We start from the raw sequence: 20,300 nt of genomic DNA on the forward strand, positions 1-20,300 counted from the left end.
CAGGGTTTCTGGGTGGCTCAGTCAGTTAAGCATCTGCCTTCAGCTCAGGTCATGATCCTGGGGTGCTGGGATCGAGCCCTGACATGGCCTCCCTGCTTGGGGGGAGTCTGCTTCTCCCTGTGTCCCTCTTCTGCTTGTTCTCTCTTCTCTCTCTTTCTCTCAGATAAATAAATAAAATCTTAAAAAAAAAAAAAAAAAAAAGAGAACTCATATAGTGACTAGGCCTTTAAAAAAAAACAAAGAAATATAGCCAGCCTCATTTCTTTACATGTTGTGCTGTAATGATAGAGTTGAATGGTTGTAATAGAGACTGTATGGCCTGCAAAGCCTAAAGTATTTATCCGTCCCTTTACAGGAAAAGTTGTCTAACTCCTAAAATAGAATCTAGATATAGAACAACTCATATATGGTCAATTCATTTTTGACAAATGTGCTGAGGTAGTTGAATAGAGAAAGGATAGACTTTAAACACATGCTGCTGGGAAAATATATGCTGGATGTATATGTATAAAAATAGGAACCTTGACCCATATCTCTCAGCCTTTTAAAAATGTAACTCAGAATAGATCATAGATCTAAGTATAAAACTTAAACTATAAAATCTCTAGAAGAAAACGTGTGAAAATCTTTGTGAACTTGAGTTAGGCAAATAGTTCTCAAATAGCATCCAAAAAGTACAGACCAGAAAAGAAAGAATTGATACACTAGGTGTGATCAAAATTTAAAACTCTTATTCCTCAATAGACACTGCTAAGAAAGTAAAAAAGAAGCCACTGGAAAAAGCATTTATAAACACTATCTAATAAAAGACTGATTCCTTTAATATGCAAAGAATTTGGACAACTCAATAATAAAAAAAACAGACAATACATTTAAAAAAATCAGCAATATATTTGAACAGACATTTTACAAAGCAAGAGATGCGGGTGGCAAATAAACACTGAAAATATTTTTAGTCATTAGGGAAATGTAAATTAAAATCACAGTGAGATATTACTACAGTCTACTTACTGCTGCCAAGGATCTTGTGCCACTGGATCTCTCATATATTGTGGGTGGAATATAAAATGGTGCAGCCACTTTGAAAAAACTATGTGACAGTTTCTTATAAAATTAAACATGTACTTACTACACAACCTAGCTTATCTTCTAGGTCTTTACCCAAAAGAAATAAAAACACAAATAAATACATAAATTCTCAAATAAATATATAAATAAAATCTTTAAAAAAAACAAAAAGAAGAAACTAGAAATAGAGAAACTAGTTTTACAGCTGCTGCAAAAACATGATTGTGAGATGCTGAAGACCTGGCCTCTGACAATGAAATTATAGATTGAGGGGCACTTTCAAAAGATATCTGAGAGAGGAAGCTGTTGGACTTGTGAATTAGTTCCAAGTGTGTGGGGGAGAGGAGGGAGAAAACGGAATTCAGTGTATCTATCAGAGCTCTGGTTTGAATGGTGAGATTGTGAAGCCAATAGCTGGGTTAAGTTATTATAGAAGAAAGCAAATTCTAAACATAGTTGTCTAATAAAAATCCATTTTCATATTGGAAATCTGAAAGCAGTATAAACAAATTAGAAAAAGATGTAAAAAATATATTCTGGATTTTATTCTCCTCTTTGCCAGTCAAGGACATATTTCTTTGCTCCTTCTCGTTCAAATACATATGAAAACAGAATGGAATCTGAGACCTTGCAAACCATGTGCAATTTACTCCTGAACTATTTCACTAGTGATACAATGGTTACCTTAGAAATGAGATAAATAGAAAGTTGTTCCTTTTGTGTTTCGAATAATTGTCTTGTTGCCTAGGAAGATAAGTTCTAACCTCTGGCTCTCTGTGAAAGGCTACCACTTTTTTCTTTGTTGGTTCATTTCATTCTGCTTTGAGATTTCTTTTGAAATCTCAGAACATGTTGTTCCAAGTTTCTTTGAAATGCATATGTCTTCAGTATTTTCTATAATTATAATAATAGCTACCAAGTGTCTAGTATATGTCAGGCACGGTGCTAGGTGCTTTAGAGATATTATTTCTTTTAAATTTTATTTTATTTTATTTTATTTTATTTTTTTTCGAGAGAGAGAGAGAGAGAGAGAGAGAGAAGGCATGTGGATGATTGGGGGTGGCAGGAGAGGGGCAGAGGGAGAGGGAAAGAGAGAATCTCAAGCGAGCTCAACGCCCAGGGCAGAGCCTGATGCAGGGCTCTATCTCATGATCCTGTGCTCATGAGGTGAACTGAAATCAGGAGTCAGATGCTTAATCAACTGAGCCACCCAGGCACCCTGAGGTTTTCTTTCTTTCTTTCATTTTATTTATTTGAGAGAGAGAGTGTGAGAGATGAGTGGGATGAGGGGAAGAGGAAGAAACAGACTCTCCTTTGAGCAGACAGCCTGATGTGAGAGGCTTGATCTTGGGACTCCAGGATCATGACCTGAGCTGAAGGCAGATGCTCAACCAACTGAGCCACCCATGCGCCCCAGTATTATTTCTTTTAATTCTCGGTAGCACTATGAGGTAACATGTTAGTTATTTAAAAGATGGAGAAGCAACTCTGTGAGCTTAAGAATCTTGCCCCAGATTCCCTAACTGGTTAGTGATGAACCAGTATTTGCATGTTGATCTTTCTGACTCCCAGCCCTTGAAATTTACAATGTCACACTGATTAGATCTATATACAGTAAAATAAAACTTAAAAAATGTTATTTATTTATTCGAGAGAGAGAGAGAAAAAGAGAAAGTGAGTGGAGGGGCAGAGGGAGAAACAGACTCCCCAGTGAGCAGGGAGCCTGACATGGGGCTCCATCCCAGCATCTTGGGATCATGACCTGAGCTGAAGGCAGCTGCTTAAACTGAGCCACCCAGGTGCCCCAGAAAAATAAAACTTTTTAATGGAAAATTTTAAACAGAAAAAAAAGAATAGGGGATAGTGTAATGAAACTCCCTATTCTCTTCACCCAGCTTCTCCAAATATTAATTCACAGCCAGTCTTGTTTCATCTTTACCCACCTATTTTTCTCCATTCCTTCTTTCTACTACTAAATTATTTTGTATCAAATCTCTGACATCATATCATTTCATCTGTAGATATTTTTGTATGGAGCTATAAAAGATAAATATTCTTTTTTAAAAACCCCACAATACTGTTATTACATCAAAAGAAGTAAGCAATAAATTTCTTAACATCATGAAATCTGTAGTCAGTGTCCCTATTTCCCTGATTGTCTTTTTTTTTTTAAAGATTTTATTTATTTATTCATGAGAGACACAGAGAGAGAGAGAGAGAGAGGCAGAGACACAGGCAGAGGCAGAAGCAGGCTCCATGCAGGGAGCCTGATGTGGTACTCCAGGATTACGCTTCGAGGCAAAGGCAGATGCCCAACAGCCGAGCCACTCAGGTGTCCCTCCTTGATTGTCTTATACATTCTTTTTAATGGTTGGTTGTTTGAATTAGGATCATTGGAGCTAGTTTTTAGTTGAGATACATAGTTTAACCTAGTTAAAACACCAGCTCATTTCGTCTATCTATCTTTGTATCCTCATGCATAGGAGCTAGGAGGAACTCGGTGACAAATTGTAAATGAACTACTGAATTGATGAGTTATTTGTGGGTCTCTCTTTTTTTTTTTTAATTGAGATATAATTGACATTATATTAGTTTCAGGTATATAGCATAATGGCTTGGTATTTGTATATATTGTGAAATGATCACCACAGTAAGTCTAGTTAACATTCATTACCACAGAGCTACAGCTTTTTCCCTTGTGTTGAAAACTTTTAAAGTCTACTCTCTCAGGTACTTTCAAATATACATTATTATTAGCCATAGTCACCATACTGTACATTATAATGAGCTTATTTATTTTGTAACTGGAGGTTTGAACCTTTTGATCCCCCCCTTTTTAAAATGATTTTGTTTATTTATTCATGACACACACACACACACACACACACACACACACACACACACAGAGGCAGAGACACAGGCAGAGACACAGGCCTGTGAGGCAGGCCTCCTGATGCAGGACTGGATCCCAGGACCCTGGGGTTACAACCTGAGCCAAAGGCAGACACTCAACCACTGAGCCACCCAGGTTCCCCTTGATCCCCTTTACCTATTTCTAATGTAGACCAGAACAGACAAAGCTGAAAGTCAATCACATTTGTGATCTTTGTGAAATGAATCATTACTTTGACACCTTAACCAACATGCAAAGTTTCACAGTGTTTGACCACCTATGACAAAATAGATAATCTTCATTTCCTTACTAACTGCTTCAGTGTTTGACCACCTATGACAAAATAGATAATCTTCATTTCCTTACTAACTGCTTCAAAAACAAGATGAAGAATTGAATAAATGCAGAATTTTAATGTAGATCTTCTATCAGACGAAAATGTAACACAACAAAAAAATGTAAGAGCTGTACATATTTAGTTTCCACACAACACCTAGTGATACCCAAATATTAGAATCTGTTGCATGGTGGTCAAGTTTTTGGAGTAGGTAATGCTTGTTTCCTGTGCCTTCCTCCTTGTTCTTCTTCCCTAGCTCCCTTTTGGCTGGGGCCCATGTTTCCCTAGAGACTTCTACTAAAAACAGACTTGATCTGGTTCTGAATTCACCCATTCTCTAAATTGCCTATCCTTTACTCATCCTCTAGTTAAAAGCCCTTTCCTGGGATGCCTGGGTGACTCAGTGGTTCAGCGTCTGCCTTTGGCCCAGGGCATGATCCTGGAGTCCCGGGATCGAGTCCCACATTGGGGTCTCTGCATGGAGCCTGCTTCTTTCTCTGCCTATGTCTCTGCCTCTCTCTATGTCTCTCAAGAATAAATAAATAAAATATTAAAGAAAAGAAAAGGCCCTGTCCTAAGGACAGGCAAGTGTAGTGGAGAGCCTGTGAGCTCTGGAGTCAGACAGGAATGAAATTGAATCCCATTTCCACTACTCCACGACCTTGGCCAAGTTGGTTAACCTTCTAAACATAGGTTTTGAGAATCACCATTAGGTTGTTGGCAGGCATAGAATATTTATGCACCCTATAACTTTCAGGTAGCACCTTTGACCAAATACTTTTTTGTATGATGAATCAAAAGATTAGTCCAGGTCCCAAGCTCTGGATGGGTGGCTTGGTGGATACATAGACTAATGGCAGACAGTCAGAGGTGGGCAGAGAGGATGTGTTGTTAATGAAGCTTTCTTCATTTGTTTGTTTTATACTTTTATTTTTACTTTTTAAATATTTTATTTATTTATTTGAGGGAGAGTAAGGGGAGGGCCAGAGGGAGAGAGAATCTGATGCAGACTACACACTGACCATGGAGCCTAATGTGGGACTCGATCTTACCACCAAGAGTTCATGACCCGAGCTGAAACCAAGGATTGGTCGCTTAACTGACTGAGCCACCCAGGCGTCCCTTGTTTTGTTTTTTAAAAAGACCAAGATTCATATGCCACATACCCACAACTACTTCCTCAAATCACCAAACCAAAGTAGGCCAAACTATCCTCCCTTGTTCTATACATCCCCTTTCGGCTATATGTTCTATACGTCCCCTTTAGGCTATATGTTGCCCTTTTGTGACTTGTAATCGTTTTCAGATCCCTTGGGAAGTTCTCTGAGACCCAATTTAGAGGCAGGAGGATGGTATGGAGCGGAGCATACAGTATGGTTTGCTTCGTTTCACCACCCATTAGAAAAGGCCCCACTTAGAACTGTTCATATCAGGAATTGGAGGAAAGCAGTTTAAATATCCATGCTTAATTGGTATTTCATAACATGACCAGAGGCAAGTAGAGGTCAATTGGGGACTGCCTGAATGAAGCTGCCTATTGTACAATTCAGTGTATTGTTCTGGGGCCCTTCCTATAACATTTGAAATAAGCCTTCTGGAAGCCACTAAGTGAGACAACTAGGTTCTCTAACATCTTACAGGCAGATTTTAAAATGGTGCCCTGGGAGCCCTGGAGTTCCAATAATGATGGAGAAGAGGGTAGGAGAGCAGAGGGGGCTGTAGGCACTCCATTTCTGTTCTGTAACTTCTGCTTGTTCAGTCTTCTTTATTTAATCTCAAGGAAATATTTGGAAAAAGAACAGAGGTTTTCAACTGAACTCTCTCTCTCTCTCTCTCACTGGCAACCAGTCTTGGATATTCTACTCAAGAGGAAGTTAAAAAGGGATAATGGGGAGAGGAAGCAGGCAGGGAAGAAACAGCAGAGCCCTTGAACTTGTCTTACTGTGAAATTGTATTACTAGTATTAGGTGTTCCCATTGAAGTTAAGACAATATATGTGTTCATGTTCATGTGTGTTGGTAGAACCTTTTGAGTGGTTTTCAATTCTGCTTGCATGCTGTAATCACCTGAGGAGCTTTAAAAAAAGAAAAAAACAACAGTGCCTGGGGGTTACCCCACAGTCTCATAGTGCTTGGTTATTAGCTTACCTCTGGTGTCTAGTAATTAAAAACATACATCCATATTGTAATATTTGAGAAATTATATATAAATATACATATATAAGGATATATGTATATTATATATAAAAGTTTTATAGGGAAACCTGACACAATTATAGAGCTGAATCATTAAGAATGACTACTGATAATGGCATTTTTGGATATTTTCTCAATTTTATATTCTTCTCTGTTCATGAAGACACAAGATAAATGGCCATAGGCTTTCCTGGCATTGTGTTAAAGAGGGGCCATAAAACAAACTTTTATCATTTTGTGTTTTCTTTATCAGGCAGAGGGATAATAACATACATTCATCTTCATGATCTATTCCTGCCTCATGGTTACAATGAAAGCATTTTAGGGAGTTATTCTCTGGGTGAATTGTCTGATTTCAAACATTTGCTTCAAAATATGACTATAAGGGGTATTGGTCATGGTCTTGGAAACACAGGCCATTCAAGCAGAGTTTGAATAATGCTGCTTGAATAATGTTGCAGGAAAATACAAGCTTGAATAATGTTGCAGGAAAATACAAGCATTAAATAAAATCGGAAGCCATTTACTGTAAATTTATTCCAAAGTTCTGTTATTTTCAAGATGACAAAATTAAGCAGCTCACAATGAACTATAGCATTAGAATATGAAGCAAACATAGGTGCTTCTTACTTTTCAAGTATTTGAAAGAGCTAAATTTCCTAATTCTATTACTTTTCACCATTAAAAATGATGTGATGATAGAACCATAAAACAATTTGTCCTGAAGAACCCTTTAAACCTCATGAGAATGAATCATGGGATGCCTGGGTGGCTCAGCGGTTGAGTGGCTGCCTTTTGCTCGGGGCGTTTTCTCAGGGTCCCCAGATCAAGTCCCACATGGCTCCCTGCATGGAGCCTGCTTCTTTCTCCCTCTGCCTATGTGTCTGCCTCTCTCTGTGTGTCTCTCATGAATAAATAAATAAAATCTTTAAAAAAAGAGAGAATGAATCATAAAGTATTTACAACACATACCCTTCTGAGCCCAGAGAGTAAAATTCTTCACTTCTTTTTTTTTTTTTTAAAGATTTTATTTATTTTTTCATGAGAGAACACACAGAGAGAGGCAGAGACATAAGCAGAGGGAGAAAGAAGCAGGCTCCATGCAGGAATCCAAATGTGGGACTTGATCTGGGGACCTTGAGAACAACAGGGCCTGAGTCAAAGGCAGCCGCTCAACTGCTGAGCTACCCAGGCATCTCAAAATTCTTCACTTCTTAATGTAGTTGCTTTGAGGGGAGCATTCTTTCCCTGGGATTCATGGCCTTTGTTGTCATGAGCCAAATAACTTCCCCTAAACTCTGTCTGTGGGGGCTGTTACCCCTCCATTGCAAGGGGAGGGTGACTGTGAAAGGAGAGAGTGGGCTCTTTATTGCAAAGAGATGTTCTATTTTGAGATTGACACAGGTTAAGAAAAATAGTTCTGAAATTTGAAATGTTTTTTTAAATCCAAATGTGGACCTGCATAGCCCACTTGAAAAAACTCTGGGAAGAGATTGTTAGGAGAATATGAATCCGAGGGTGCTGATGGAAGGTCCTTGACAAGTTCCTTTATCTGGGTTTTTACATTTAGAAAAGTTTTAGTCAAAAAGTCACAGACAGAATTTTTCCATTCCTGGTGTTACTTAATAAGGTCACTTGTGAATGAAAAATATTTGGGGAAATAAATGAATTAAAGAATGAATGAATGGTCCTCAGGGGAGAAAATAAACATTTATTGAATACCTATTATAATCCAGGCACAGTGCTAAGCACTATTATATGTATTATTTCCTTTAATTCTTACAAATGTCATGCAAAATGTTACTTTATAGATTAAAAAATTAAAGTTTCAGAGAAGCTAAGTAATTTTCCCAAAGTCATATATCAGGAGAGTGGTGAAGCCAACATTCAAATTATAGCCTGAATTCAAAGTCCACATTCTTTTCATTATACTAAACCCTATCTGTCCTAAAAAGCTTAATGAGTTAAACCATATGAAACCAAATGAATTACAGAATTACAGAGTTAGTTTGATGGGAGTGGGGGAGAGTGGGCCAGGGTAGAGTAGTGGCTTGATAAATGGACTGTGGGAACAGATAGATCTAAATCCCAGATTCTTTACTCAACAGGCCACTGAGTCTGGGCAAGTCATATACTCCATAGGGGCTATTCTTAGTACTAAATGGTAAGTGTGCTAAATAAAATCATTACAGTGCATGGCACAAAAGTGCTCAATAAATTCTAGCTTTAATTGTTTTCATTTTCAGGAATTTAAAGACCCTTTATTCCAATACCTTAAGGAAGTAAAAGCTGGGGTTCTGAGAGTCTAAGTGAATTTCTAAAAGACATAAAGTTCATCAGAGGCAAAACTAGAATTGGAACTCTGATCTTTGGGTTCCTGATAGAGTCTTGCTCTTTCCAAGACATAGTACATTCACAAGAAGATTTCAAGAAAGTGAATTATTTTAATGATGACTGCATTTTGCAAACCCTATGGAACAGAATATTGGAAATACAAGAGAATATTTGAGATACTTTTTTAAAAAACCCAGATATGAATCCTGTTAGTATCTCAAAAGGCATATCTTCCTCTTCTTCCTTCCTAGCATAATCCCAATTTGGTCCAGGTGTCCACCCCTTTCCCAACCCTAGGAGTGGATTCTACATAGTTTAGGACAGTGAACACATGGAAAATGTGTTTTATAATATGTGGAAGGTTTGTCAAAACTCAGATTGCTGGATCCCAACCCCAGCATTTCTGATTCAGTAAAGCTGGAGTAAAGCACAAGAATTTGTATTTCTAACAGAGTTCCAGGTTCTGGATCCCAACCCCAGCATTTCTGATTGAGTAAAGCTGGAGTAAAGCACAAGAATTTGTATTTCTAACAGAGTTCCAGGTTCTGGAAGCTTCAACTGCTGATCTGGTAACTATAGTTTGAGAATCACTGGTTGAGCACAATCAATGCCATTCTTCTGTTCTGGGGATGGGTGGGTATAGTGAGTTGGTCCATTCTGACCAAAGGCAATGATTCATATTCCTTGGTTGGAGGATTTACTTTGTTCTGTTGCAGATGAATAATGAACAATTATTGGTTGCTGGCAGCCATCTTCTTACCATGAGGACAGAACCATGAGTAAAGAGGCAGTGTTGTAGATAGCAGAGAGAGGGATAGAGCCCAAGCCTTTCATAACATTGAGCTGCTGAATCAGCCAAACCAGGGGCTTTCTCTTTCTCCTTGCCTCCTGGTATGCGAATGCAAGATTGTGTAAATTTTCCTTGTTTAAGCTACACCAGATGAGAGTTTCTGTTATTTTGGCCATGTGGAACTGCTTAATGTCAGATCCATTCCTAAAACTCAACAAAATGAAAATTAATGTATTTGAAATTATTGTTTTTATTTAACGACTACATTTCCTTTTCCAAATAAGTGACCATTTTATCTTTCATTAATGAGATAGTAAATACATAAATCTATTTCTGTGCTTTAAATCACAGAAAGTGCTCAATAAAAACATGTTCTTATTCCTAATGCTTTTGTGATATACTATGGATAGGAAAACCAATTTTCTTTCAAAAGATTCTATGTTACTAGTTAGTAGTTGTAAGAAACATATTTTAGTACATTACTAAATTAGGAAACACTTGCAATTCTTAGATAAGAGAAATTCCTTCTGAGGATGTTGATCCAAATAATCTTAGTAATTGCAGTTTGTTAGAGTCTCCATTCTGGTTTTTAAGTCCAGAAAGGATCAGAAATGAATTACTTCACTTCTTTATGTTTTATATTTTTACTGTCAATAACTGCAACCATGATAAGGATATTAGAAACTAAAAAGCAAAACTCTCAAGTAACATATTAGCTCTTCCTTTTAGGATCATGGAACTGAATTTTTTCTTTGCCCAGTTCATTTCTTCCTTGTAGAAACATGCCATTTATTGCTTGTGACTGTAAGCAAACAATTTTTAAAAAAATATTTTATTTATTTATTTATTTGAGAGAGAGAGAAAAAACACAAGTGGGGAGAGGGGTAGAGGGAGGGGGAGAAGCAGACTCCCTGCTGAGCAGGGAGCCCAACATAGGGCTCAATCCCAGGATTCTGAAATCATGACCTGAGCCAAAGGCAGATGCTCAGTAGACAGAGCCACCCAGGTGCCCCAGCAAACAGCATTTTTGCCTGTGATTCTGATACATTTTCTGTGTAAGTCTTCTCTCTGTGGAAGGTTATTTTATTGTGGCATAATCAATTAGTTCCCTTTCAGAAAATGTATATTACCTGGGGACAGAGCCTGTCTAAGTCTTGAAGTTATTTTGGAGGTGGCCAATAACGAGTTTTGAGTTTTTCTGTTTCCTTTAAACCAAAGATCATGATGAATTGTAATAACAGCTTTTATTGCTACTTAGTCTGTGTTGGGCATTATGCTAAGGGCTCCACAGGGATTTTCTTATTTCATTCAATTATTAATTCATTCAACAAACATTTGCAGAATGCCTAACATTTGCCAGTCTGGTACTACAGACCATTTTCAGCTAGAATGTTCATTGGGATGGAAAAAAACAGCAGTCTGATTTTGGATCCCAGGGCAAGAGCCACATTGCTCAGAAGGTAGGAGGTGGAGAAGATAGAAATCATATTCTCTCAGGGGTGCCTGAGTGGCTTAGTCAGTTAAGCATCTGACTCTTTTAGCTTAAGTCATGATCTCAGGGTCCTGGGATCAGCAGTGAATCTGTTTCCTCTCTCTCTTTTTCTGCCCTTCCCCCTACTCATGCACACTCTTTCTAAAATAAATAAATCTTTAAAAAGAAATCATGTTCTCTTTTTATTACCTGGGTTTCTGCTCGCACTGTGACACACCATCTTTCTCAAAGTTTGTTCCTTCATATTTCCATAAAAGAATAAATAGGTATTATTTAAAAAGTTTCCATGACTAAAAAATTTGAGGAGAAATGTGGGAATTGAACCATGAAACACAATCCTTGACTACAGAAGTTCTCTATGCCTTTAATGTGCTTTGGGGCTTTCCAATCAGGTGCCACATTTTTCACGTTATGTCCCAAACTTATTTGACCATAATGCCCTCCCACCTCTACCGCCAGAGGAGGTACAGTATTAGGGTTCCATGGCACACATTTCAGGGAAGTCTGATCCAAGCTATTTCTGCTTTTAAAAGTGTTTTTTTTTTTTGGGATGCCTGGGTGGCTTAGCGGTTGAGAGTCTGCCTTCTGCTTAGGGCGTGATCCTAGTCCTGGGATCAAGTCCCACATCAGGGTCCCTGCGAGGAGCCTGCTTCTTCCTCTGCCTGTGTCTTTACCTCTCTCTGTGTGTCTCTCATGAGTAAATAAATTAAGTTAAATTTTTTAAAAAAGTTTTTTTTTCATTCCTCCTTCCACATCAAAGCTCTCTGGTGCTCAAAAGCTCCACAATGGCAAATTCCCCACCTCCCTGCCAATCTTCTGCATCTTCAACACATCTAGTTTTCAGACCTCACAGACATTTCTAGTTAAATTTGAGATAGGTATAATAGATAATCCAATTCCCAAACCCCTTCATTCCTGCCTGATATAGTGGCTGTGATCCACAATGACTAGGGGAGAAAGGAAGAAGACATAGGGAAGAAGGTTATAACCAGGAAGGAAGGAAAAAAAAATGTATATTTCAGTGAATAAGTGAAACTTGGCATGGCCCTTCTGAAAAACTGCCAACTCCTTACTGAAACCAAAATGTATAAAAATTAAAGTCATGAATCGTGTTTATCCTGGATGCAAAATGAAAGGGAAAACTTGGAAACTGCCTGCTTAATCTTGTCATGTTTCAAAGTCTTGTCCAATAATTCTTGGAGGAGGAGGTGTGGAGAGGGAGGAAAATGGTCTTTGGAACTTGGATTGCACAATTTGGCATTTATATTAGCTAAATACCTTAACTATTTCGAAACCTGGATTTCTTTTGTGTGAAGTGTGTAGCCGCATACTGTTGTGAGTTGCTGCACTGATGAAGTCCACTTGGTAAATAGTAGTATAAGTAGCAAAAAGAGGGAAATTTCTTCACTCTGGATAACTTTCCCTCCTCTCAGTAAATACATCCATCAGATTCCATCATTCTCTGGAAAAAAGAATAATAGTATGAAGTTGGGGAGATGGGGGACTTGTGAAGTTCTGTAATTCATCGCTTCCCTTTTGCATAAACTGGCAATCTGATTGGAAACTGAATTCCCCATTCATTAGAAGAGGTTTTAGTAAAGGGAGTATTTACAGAGATGAGGGCATGGATAAGGGAGCCAGCAAGGAAGTTGAAGTACCCAGGGACTAGCAACAGTGAGAAGCTATTACCATTAATAGGTCTGATGAGACAAGGAAAGGAAAGGTGTTTGCTGGAGGATGGACTGCCCCATAGAAGCTGGACTTGTGAATATAGGACACCCAAACAGAAAGGAGGTAGGAAAGAAACAGTTCTCTCTCTCTCTCTCTCTCTCTCTTTCCCTCTCTTCTCTCTTTCGGTCTCCAGTTCTTCCAAAGTATCTTCCACAGGTCAGAATGAGAATCAGAGAGCAAAGGAGTCCAGGAGCTGTATGTAGTATGAATAGTAAGATCACTTGGGCACCCAGAGAAAGGCTCTGGGGAGGAAATGGAGAATAACCAGGACTCTTTGCCACACTTCTAACATCTGGGTAAAAACTTTGAACAAGAATCCAATATGTCAATAAAGAGGAAATTTTAATTTTGGATCAGAGGTCAGTCCCCTCATTTTATAGATGAGAAAACTGAGAACCACAAAGCTTATTCAAAGTCACACATCTGGGATCCCTGGGTGGCACAGCGGTTTAGCGCCTGCCTTTGGCCCAGGGCGCGATCCTGGAGACCCCGGGATCGAATCCCACGTCGGGCTCCCGGTGCATGGAGCCTGCTTCTCCCTCTGCCTGTGTCTCTGCCTCTCTCTCTCTCTCTCTCTCTCTGTGTGTGTGTGACTATCATAAATAAATAAAAATTAAAAAAAATAAAATCTTTAAAAACAACAACAACAACAAAAACAAAGTCACACATCTTACAAGATCAATGTAAGGTTTCAGCCCAATGGTGACTTCTAGCTTTGTGATGTGTGTTTTCCACTCTACCACTCCGCGTATTTCAGACCCTCTGTGTCCACTCGTTGTTTTACTTCTGCCTCAAAATTCAATTTCTCACATCTCCTGTGTCTTTTAGAGAAGGAAAAATACAGATGAAAATTTCCTCTCCAGGCAGACATATGCTACCAACACTGGGCTATTCATTTTTTTTAAGATTTTATTTATTTGGGGGGAAGTACGAGAGGGAAGGGGGGGAGAGAGAGAGAACAAGTTGAGAGCACAAAACAGGGGGAGGGAGAAGCAGACGCCCTGCTAAGCTGGGAGCCCCAGGTGGGCTCCATCTCAGGACGCCAAGATCATGACTTGAGCCAAAGGCAGACACTTAACCGACTGAGTCATGCAGGTACCCCTGGGCTATTCATTTGAATAAGGCGCACAATGTACAGAAATGAAAATATGACTATATTCATGCCCAGATACATCTCCTTGGGCAAGCTGAATGGATAAGAAAAAATTGGCTCACCAGGAGAGGTCAACTTGATCCTTCCAAATGTACCATAGGTGTGTTGTGTGACAGTCTGAATGGATAATTAACATGGTTGAAATCCTGCATCTATTATTAGGTTCAGTTGTGGCATTAGCCTCCCAGAGAATGCAGGGCACTTTAGGTTTCAATACTTTAGGGTCAGCCTTAGGGAAAATTGGGAAATGGTTGATCTTTGTCTTAAAGTCTCCTGGTGGCCACTCCATCCAAGGTTCATTTCTTTCCTGTTGTCATGAGCTAGTTCCCAGATTAGCCAGAAGCTAGTCTTTCCCCTTCCACCCACAACTTGAGTATGGCCTCCTTGAAGGTGGCCCAGCATTTCCGACTGCCCTTTGATCATCAAAGCCCTTGTGTCTTTTAGGGTTTCCCTGTCAGTGAGATTTCAAAAGGAGATCTGCTAAATAAAACCATGTCTAACTGCCCAGAGTTGTTAGTGTGTTAACATGTTACCCTTTCTCAAATACTCTCCCCGTATTCTCATTCCTGGCCACTGCTTCCACATTTAGAGATTCTCCATATTTAGAGAGAGTCCATGATGAGGTATTCATAGACTCCAGTCAACCTGTGACAGAGGCAGCAGGGGGAAGATAATCTAGCTACCACCTCTTGGTTGAGATGCAGAGGTTTGAAATTCTCAGTACAAGCTCCCCTCCTTTCTTAAGTAGGCTCCATAACCAGCATGAAGCCCATCATGGGGCTTGAATTCATGACCTAAGATCAAGACCTGAGCCAATATCAAGAGTCAGGCACATAACCAATAGAGCCACCCAGGTGCCCCTCATAGCCTCTTTATAAAACAGAAGAGAGCTTCTCATCAGCTCCTGTTGCCAATAGGAAAATAGGGGAAAACCCAAAACCTCTGCCAGGTAGAATTTGGCTCTCATAGAACTCCATATTACTAGAGGTTCACCCACAGTTTCAGAACACCTGTTCTATGAGTCATTCAAATAAAGATCTTTCTGGGAGATTTTTATTTTACAATGACCAAACACCTGTCAAAGTTCACTTTTTCCTTGCTTATAAGAACTAGGATTATCTGAACTGGTATTAATCATCATCGTATTTTATTGCTAATAGGTTAAGTTATTTAGCTAGAGAAACTACCATCAACTATTTTCAAGATATAAAATTTGAAAACTCAGCTGTTTTTCACTCTTTGTACTTAACTTTTTTCCTGTCCCACTGCTCCAGCCTCTGTTGGTACATTCTTCTCCCAGAAGTGTTACCTCAATAATGTGAGTGACAATATACTGGAGCTAAACAGCAGGATGACCAGAAGTCACTTCATCCAGAATCTCTCACTGGCACTTTCAGGCCAGGCACATCTAGGTAATTAACACATATAGTCTTTGGTTCACAGTAGGGACCTAATAACTAATTATTGACCTTGTAATTAGTAGATAAATAGGTCCTGGAGATCTGATGCACAGTGTGGTGAATATAGACAACAATATTCTTTTATCTTTTTAAAGATTTATTTATTTATTTATTCATGATAGAGAGAGAGAGAGAGAGAGAGAGAGAGAGAGAGAGGCAGAGATACAGGAGGAGGGAGAAGCAGGCTCCATCCAGGGAGCCCGACGTGGGACTCGATCCTGGGACCCCAGGATCGTGCCCCCGGCCAAAGGCAGGCGCTAAACCGCTGAGCCACCCAGGGATCCCCTAGACAACAATATTCTATTATAATCATCAAACTTGCTAAAAGTCTGGATCAAAAAAGAAATGATAAGTATGTGACATGATGGAAGTACAAACTGTAGCTACAATAGTCATCAAATTACAATATGGAAATATATCAAGTATATATTTGATGATATACATCTTAACTTATACAATGTTATATGTCAATTATATTTCAATTAAAAAAAGAGTGTTCAATCTGAATCAAAATGTGGTGAGCAGTGATTTGTAAAGAAACAAATATGCAGAGATACTTGAGAATTGTAGAGCATGGAAAGGTCTGAATTAGTCATTAGGGAAAGGCAAATTAAAACCACAGTGAGATACATTTACAAGCCCACCAGGTTGGCTAGAATTTAAAAGACTGGTAATACAGATATTGACAAGGATGTGGAGCAACTGGAACTCTTGTATTTCACTTATGGGTGTGTAAATGATACAATTACTTTGGAAAATGGCTTGACATTATGCAAAGAACAGCATATGCTGACCCTAGACCCAATGATTGCATTCTTGAATATAGACCACAAAAATGAACATGCCTATACTGAGAGTCATATACATGACTGTTCCCAGAAGCATTTTTTGTAGTTAATTGACCTCCTCTGAAAACAACCCAAATGTCACCAGCTATAGAATTGTCAGATACTTTATAGCATATTTATATGGGAGAATAACACACAAATGAAAAAGAATATAATCACAACAAGAAATATGGATGGGCTCCACAAACATAATATGGAGAGAAAAAAATATGGAGAGATAAAAGACTCAAAGCATATATTTTCTTTTATTCCATTTATATAAAATGTAATAGGTATGGATACATGAAAACAATGGGAGTCAAAGCTGAGGTTGCTTTGGAAAAGAGGGAGGGAGTGGTAACTGAAAGCAGGCCCAATGGAGCTTCTAGATGGTTGTCAATGTTCTTTATCTTGACCTGGCTCAGTGGTTGCAGGGTTCACCTGTGACAATCTGCTGATGTAATCATATTTCTGTTTTATCTATTTTTCTACGTGTATCTACACTTCAATTTAAAAAAAAATACAGTTGCAGTGCTGGAGAACTGATCCAAGTTAACAGAGCCTGCTCCTCCTTGATCCTTTCAGGATATCTTATTTCCTTCAATAGTTCTTCTGATTGTTTTCAGCTCCTGGTACTGTCTTACTGCTCATGGTCTCCAAAGTGAGAGACCTTCCTAGGTATTGTCCCAGGCTCAGTCTATATCTACATCCTTTCTTCTGCCCTCTCTATTTTCTTTCCTACAGCTCTGCTGTCTTCTTGGGGACATGATCAATTAACTTTTGCTAATTTTCTGATGACTGATATGACTTCTCTTCCTGGTGAAATTCAAATTTGAAAAAAAATTATTGGGATGCGTGGGTGGCTCAGCGGTTGATTGCCTGCCAGGCATGATCCTGGAGTCCTGGGATGGAGTCCCATGTTGAGCTTCCTGCATGGAGCTTTCCTCTCCCGCTGCCTATGTTTCTGCCTCTCTCTGTGTGTCTCTCATGAATAAATAAATAAAATCTTTAAAAAAAAATTCTTAAGGGTAACTTTAGGGGGGCTGCCTGGGTGGCTTAGTCATTAAGTGTCTGCCTTCAGCTCAGGTCATGATCTCGGGGTCATGGAATCGAGCCCTGAGTTGGGCTCCCTGCTCAGCAGGGAGTCTGCTTCTCCCTCTGCCTCTGTGTGCTCTTACTCTCTTTCTCAAATAAATAAAATCTTAAAAAAAAAGACAATATTTATCCACAAGAAGACATACATTAAAAAAAAGTGATTTTTAGGGATTAGTACAATGGTTCGGCCAGAGGGTTTTGTTTGTTTGTTTGTTCTTTGTTTGGAGACAACACCCTTTAAATAACATAGTATTGATAATTGGGCCTGAACATGTATTCCAAGCCTGTGTTGAGGACTTGCCTCGGGTGAGCAGAGAAGTCCAGACAAGGTTCTGGACTAGCATAGCAGGTATCAAGAAAGACCAGCCTGATGGCAGGCTGAGTCGATTCAACATGGTAGAAGAAACAGGTGCTGGGCTTGTCCTTACTGAACATCAGTGATGATGTTGAATTCGCTCACTGGATTTTTTTTTTTTTTTTGGCATAAATATCAGGGTGTGGTGATGATGACTAAGTAGATGAGAACAAAATTGAAAAATGGAAGTATTACTCATACACTGAACTCTCTAAACTCAAGAGTTACAGACCAAAGTAAATGCACTGGCCAGACTCTTTGGGTCTGTGCCTCTTTCTGCCATTCCTTTTCATCGCTGTCCTTGTAACTGGGCTTTCAGTTCCCAGGTTCATTTACCCTTCAACCAGTACTTGTGCTTGTTGAATTGCTTCAGGGGTACCTCTTGGCAAGGAAACCAACGAAACATGTGGCCCAAATTGCTGTCTCTACTCTCTGGGTATGAGGTTAACACAGGAGAAACAATTGTGGAAATACACAGGTGATACACAATTAAGTGTTACACTGAATATGGCTGAAAGAGTTTGCATCTGATGAATACAGTGAGTGGTCAGAAAGGGGAGAAATTGTGTTTCCATTTGGCCTATGGGATCTGAAAATGATTCATAAACCAAACTGAGACTGGAGAGAAAACTGCCAAATTTCACGTTCTCCTTTAACTTTGTGTTTCTGAAGTTCCTCCGTGGGCCAAGCAATTTTACTATTGTGGGAGACCCACAGATGACAAAACACAGTTCCACTTCCTCTGGGGTGAGACAGTGGGGAGGAAGTGGGGAGTGTCACTGTTTCTCACAGATATCTATAGATTTTTTTTTCTGTGTTTTCTGTTCTCTGGGTCTCCATTTAGAAGAGAAAAATCTACATACAAGTCTGTGCTTTTATACTAAATACTAGTGAAGTCTTTTGCTTGTCAGCAGTAATAAGAGTTTCTCTGCAGAATTTATGACAGCACTTTAGAGAATTTTGAATAATGCATTGGCTACAAGTAAAGGGAAGAATGTTTACCTGAGGTTTACTTAGGTAGAATTAACAATAGGCAGTATACTGTCTGGTGTCTGTTCATTAAAAAAAATAATATGCACTTCCTTTTTTTTTTTGGTCATAAAACTGTACCTGTTTTATTGTAGAACATTTGGTAAATTGAAAATATGTATGAAGAAGAAAATAAAATTCACCCATGATTTCTCCATGCTTCTATGTTGCTGATATATTCTCCTGACCTGAACATTTGAAGATTATGATCGTGTCATATATGCAGTTTTTTAATCATCTTTTTCCCTTGTCATAAAATATTTTTTTCAATTGATAAAAGCTACATAACAAGACTCTCCCAAAAATAATTCTTCTAGAAGACATTGGTTAATAAAATGTCTTGGGAGATATATGTGGACATTTTTCAATTCCATATCACTTCAGTATAGCAGTTAGTCATTAGGTTTTCCACCCTGCCTGCCTCTATGGCTTTCTCATAAATAGGAGCTACATTGGCTCCACTAGTAAGAGATAAGAGAAAAAAGACTTTTTCCTTTCAAAATATTTGTTATAAAGACATTGCAATTTTAATTTTAATTTATGAATCTTTTTTTTAAGATGTGGAGGATGTTTTTTTTTTTTCCTGGGATGTTTTTTCTAGAAAACTTCGTAACCAACCTTGAGGATAAAGTTCTCTTTGTAAAATGCAATTGACCTGGCTTCTTTCACATGGTCCACAATTCTGGGAGTCTACTTTTTGGCTTATACAGGACTAAAAGGTACAATAATTTACTTAGAATATTTTAAGTGATGCTGATGGGAATCTTAAGGACTCTGGGAACAGCTGGGACCTCACAGATGTTGAACACAGATGGGAATTGGTTTGATTCAGTGCAGCTGTAGGAATGGGTTATCTCATCCCCTTGACAGCAGGACTTCATTGATCTCTGTCTTTATACAGTGACTCATTCTACTCTGTCTCTACTTCTACTGTCCCTTGTTACCAATTACTTCATCTTCTATGTCTCTTTTCTGCCTAATGGCTTCACTTTATTCATAACTTGCCTTTCTTAGGGCTTCTAGGGTGTCTTTCTAATAAAATTTCTGCTCCCACTATGTGATTTTCTCTTCACACTTCCAGTTCAAATTCTTGAAAGAGAATGGGTATAGACAGTCACCACCATCCCTGTTTGAGTGGAGTGTTCTTATCAGGTCACCTTTTAGGCCTGGCTGCCGCAGGTTCTATGGTTTTATGAAGGAGATTGTAAGGCACAGACCATGCCTCAACCTGCTGCCTTAGCTAGGGGTGCTGGCTGGAGTAGTTGTTTTAGAAGCATAATCTGTCACAGCAGACAGAATGACCTTAGGCACATTCTTCTTGTATTGAGTTAAAAAAAAATTTTTTTTAAATATACCACTAAAGTAACATATTTTTCATGTTTTTTTTTTTTCAAGACAAAATTCTCCTGACCCTTTTGTTTAAAATAGTCATGTTACATGGAAACAGAGAATAGATTGGTGGTTGTCAAAGGTTAGAGGTTGGGGGAAATGGGGATATGTTGGTCAAAGGGTACAAACTTCCAACTGTAAGGTGAATAAGA

This window comes from Canis lupus, chromosome 18, assembly GCF_048164855.1.
Source record: "Canis lupus baileyi chromosome 18, mCanLup2.hap1, whole genome shotgun sequence".
NCBI lineage: Eukaryota > Metazoa > Chordata > Mammalia > Carnivora > Canidae > Canis > Canis lupus.